The 3,795-nt window shown below is 37.7% G+C and overlaps 1 non-coding gene across 1 annotated transcript; it reads right to left on the minus strand.

The window, feature by feature from the left end:
• Positions 1–2,291: 2,291 nt before the first annotated feature.
• LOC128058272 (U6 spliceosomal RNA) lies at positions 2,292–2,393 on the minus strand. The gene has a single exon (XR_008200428.1). It is a non-coding gene; the product is annotated as a U6 spliceosomal RNA (small nuclear RNA).
• Between the last annotated feature and the right edge of the window lie 1,402 nt (positions 2,394–3,795).

Genomic DNA, 3,795 nt, shown 5'->3' on the forward strand with positions numbered 1-3,795 from the left:
TGACCAGTGCATTCTCTTGGCAAAACTCTATTAGCCTTTGCCCTTCTGCATTCTTTACTCCAAAGCTAAATTTGCCTGTTACTCGAGGTGTTTCATGACTTCCTACTTTTGCATTCCAGTCCTCTATAAAGAAAAGGACATCTTTTTGTGGTGTTAGTTCTAGAAGTTCTTCTAGGTCTTTATAGAAGTCTTCAACTTCAGCTTCTTCAGCTTTACTGGTCAGGGCATCGACTTGGATTACTGTGATATTGAATGGTTTGCCTTGAAAATGAACGGAGATCATTCTGTCATCTTTGAGATTGCATCCAAGTACTGCATTTCAGACTCTTTTGTCGATTATGATGGCTACTCCATTTCTTCTAAGGGATTGTTGCCCACAATGGTAGATATAATGGTCATCTGAGTTAAATTCACCCATTCCAGGCCATTTTAATTCAGATTCCTAAAATGTCGATGTTCACTCTTGCCATCTCCTTTTTGACCACTTCTAATTTACCTTGATTCATGGATCTAACATTCCAGGTTCCTGTGCAATACTGCTGTTTACAGCCTCGGACTTTGCTTTTATGACCAGTCAGTTTGCTTCTATCACCAGTCACATCCACAACTGGGTGTTGTTTCTCATTAGTTATCTAGTTTATTTTTAGTAGCAATAGTATGTATATATCAATCCCGGTCTCCCAATTTATCCTATGCCCCCTCCACCCTTGGTGTCCATACATTTATTCTCTATTTCTGTGTCTCTATTTCTGCTTTCAACATCTGTACCATTTTCCAAGATTCCACATATGCACTTAAAAATTTTTTTAATATGCAATATTTAAAATTTTAAATTATTTTAATATGCAATATTTGTTTTTCTCTTTCTGATTGATTTCACTCTGTATGATAGTCTAGGTCCATATAGCTGAGTACTGTTCCATTGTATATATGTACACACTGTCTTTATCCATTCTTCTGTTGATGTACATTTAGGTTTCTTCAATGTCCTGGCTCTTGTTAAATCATGCTGCATGGAACATTGGGGTTCATGTGTCTTTTTGATCTATGGTTTTCCCTTGGTATATGCCCAGTGGTGGGATTGCTGGGTCATATGGTAGTTCTATTTTAATTTTTTAAAGTAACCTCCATTCTGCTCTTTAGAATGGAGAACAGTGGCTATATCAATTTACGTTCCCTCCAACAGTGCAAGAGGGTTCCCTTTCCTCCACACCCTCTCTATCATTTATTGTTTGCTGATTTTTAATGATGACAATTCTGGCAGGTGTGAGGTGATACCTTTGGCGGGTGTGAGGTGGTACCTTATTGTGTTTTTTATTTGCATTTCTCTAGTAATTAGTGGTGATGAGCATCTTTTCATGTGTTTGCTAGCCATCTGTATGTCTTCTTTGGAGAAATATCTATTTAGATCTTCTGCCCATTTTTAAAATTTTAAAAATTTATTTACTTTTGCTTACGCTGGTTCGTTGTTGTTGCATGAGCTTTTTTCTAGTTGCGGCAAGCAGGGGCTACTCTCTAGTAGTGGTGGGATCTTTGGGATCAATAATTGAACCCATGTCTGCTGCATTGGCAGGCAGATTCTTTACCACTGAGCCACCAATGAATCCCCCTCTTATTTTTTTGGTTTTGAGCTGCATGAGATGTTTGCGTGTTTTGGAGATTGATCTTTTGTCAGTTGCAAATATTTTCTCTGGTCCTGAAAGCTGTCTTTTCATCTAGTTTATGGTTTTCTTTGCGTGAAAAAACTTTTAAATTTAATTAGATCCCTCTTGTTAATCTTTGTTATTTTCATTACTCTAGAAAGTGGGTCAAAGAAAATTCTGTAATTTGTCAGAGAGTTCTACCAATATTTTCGTCTAAGAGTTTTAGTCTCTGGCATTACACTCAACTCTTGAATCCATCCTGAGTTCCTCTTCTCTGTGCTGTTATTGTCATACAAATTACAGCTTTATACAATGTAAGCTCACCATTATACAGTTTTATAATTATTGTTTTATGCCATTATCTTTTCATCAAGAGTAAAAAGTTTACAAAAATACGTACAATGTCTTACATATTTTCTTTGACTGGTGTTCTTTATTTCCTTGTATAAATTCAAGTTAACATCTAGTGTTGTTTCATTTCAATTTGAAGGAGTCACGGTAATATTTCTTGTAGGACAGATATGCTAGCAACACATCAGCCTTTGTTTACCTGAGAATGTCTTATTTTCTTGTCAGTTTTGCAGAATTGTTTTGAGTGACCTAGACTTTTTGGTTGACCATGAGCACTTTGAATATGTCATCCCACTGTAAAACATAGAAAACTTCATGAATTTGCGTGTTATCTTTATACAGGGCCATGCTAATCTCTGTGTTGTCTTAGTTTGTGTGCTTCCAAACCATACACTATGGATCCCTGCCTACTGCAGTGGAAATGAGGGAGACTTGGTGAGGTAGAAGCTACTTCTACTCCCTGTTTTTCCATAAATCCTGCCTTTGCTACTTACAGTCAGATCTTTGGGCTATGCTATGTAAAATGTAGGACCTCCAGGGAAATAAAATTTTTATTTTCTCTTCAGGGATCTAAGTATAATCTCCACTATTTGAGCCTCTATTTTCAAAAAGCCTCTGCTCACACTCTTCCTAGATTCCAGTTTGATACCTCCTTATATGCAGAACGATTCCATCTACATAGTTAATGGATTTCTCACTTGTCACAGTGATTCTCACTTTTGGGAAAGAGACATGCCTTTCATTTGAAGAAGGCATTATTATATTTATTTCACGAGGCACTTAACTAAAATCTGGTAATTAGTTCTCACAGCAAATCTATCCACAAATATCATTACCATTTAAGGCCAAAATGACCATACAGTCTCGCCCCAAATTCATGAGTAGCATTCTATTCAGTCCAGTATTTTATTGTTAAAAAGAACAAGTTCTGTGGAGATGCAGTAAGATGAATAAAAAGAATTTAAATGTCCTGAAATTAGCAATTACATGTGGTTTATTTAACTCCTACACAGAGCATTATGACTGCTTTAGTTTGACGTATGTATGCATGTATGTCAATGAAGTATCCATTCACCCATCTATACCCCTTCATCCATCCATCTGGCAAGTCAAGTATCTATTAATCAATCCACTTGTAATTCATCTATAATGTCTTTTTATTCATAAGAAATCAGTTTGATTCTAGCATATGGTAGTTATCTAATAAATATGTGTCACCTTGAATCCTTACAAGGAATAGAGAATAGAGTACAACATTGTAATTCTTAGCATTTGGGACTGGATAATTCTTTTCTGTAGGGGACAATCTCCTGCAATGTTGGATGCTTAGCATCAGTATCCCTGGCCTTCCAGTAGATGCCAGTACTACCCTGCCAGTTGTGAGAAGTCAAAACACCTTCAGATATTGTGACATGTCCTCACCCCTCTCCACTCAGGTGAGAACCACTGGTATAAAAGACATTATTTCGTTTATCATAATATACATGTCCTTTAAAATCAGTATTTAACAATGCCTAAAGATGGGGGTCTTCCCTGGTGGCTCAGAGGGTAAGGAATCCACCTGCAACGCAGGAGACTCAGGTTCGATCCCTGGGTTAGGAAGATCTGCTGGAGAAGGGAATGGAAACCCATTCCAGTATTCTTGCCTGGAGAATCCCATGGACAGAGGAGCCTGGTGGGCTATAGTCCATGGGGTTGCTAAAAGCTGAACACAACAGAAGCGGCTTAGCACTGAGCAACTAACACACTTAGGGTGAGTTTGGTGCCCTCAAGAGGCCAGGGTGGGAAAGTGGCAAAATGC

The sequence above is a fragment of the Budorcas taxicolor genome, chromosome 1 (genome assembly GCF_023091745.1).
Source record: "Budorcas taxicolor isolate Tak-1 chromosome 1, Takin1.1, whole genome shotgun sequence".
Classification (NCBI taxonomy): domain Eukaryota; kingdom Metazoa; phylum Chordata; class Mammalia; order Artiodactyla; family Bovidae; genus Budorcas; species Budorcas taxicolor.